This window comes from Theropithecus gelada, chromosome 9 (assembly GCF_003255815.1).
Source record: "Theropithecus gelada isolate Dixy chromosome 9, Tgel_1.0, whole genome shotgun sequence".
NCBI lineage: Eukaryota > Metazoa > Chordata > Mammalia > Primates > Cercopithecidae > Theropithecus > Theropithecus gelada.
The window spans coordinates 41,300,353-41,301,038 of NC_037677.1; positions in this window are offsets into that span (position 1 = coordinate 41,300,353).

The window sequence follows — 686 nt, forward strand, 5'->3', positions numbered from 1 at the left end:
TAGTGGTTATATGCTGTTATTTTATTAATGTGACTTGTTTCTGCCTTGTGATCATAAAACCAGCTGAAATTTGTGACTGTTAATGTTAAATAAAAATTTAGAGATGAAATGCTGTTCTGTTGTTGATAATAAAATAATTTTTTAAAATACAAATTTCTGCATAGAGTACCATAGGGTCATTTACGTCCTTACAATTTCTTTATAGTCCCTTTATCTTCAGCATAGGCATTTCACTATTCTCAGGCTTTATCGCTTCCTCCCCAGCATTAGTAAGACCATTTCTCCTCCTATTCCTATTTGTATATTACACAGTATAATTAAAGGTGTAGAAACTGTTGAGTTCTTGACTGGCTTGTCAGAATACTAAACAGACCTAGGCTGACTTCATCTCTTCCTTGGCTGGTAGACTTCTTTTGTCTTATCCGTGGATAGTACATGAATCTTGATTTGCTCTTTCATAAACTGCCTTTGCTGACAGGATTAAGTGTGGATAGTGAAGCGAGAATGCACCCTCACTTACCACAAGGTAAGTAAATAATAGTTCCTTACAGGAGAGCAGCCACAGCACATTTCATGTAAGTGCAATGGAAGGAAATTACCGTGCCCTATCATTCTTCACGCTGGGGTGCTGTTGGCTGACTTCTAGGCCAGAAGTTCTCTAGCATAGCTTTATTGTAGTTCAAAAG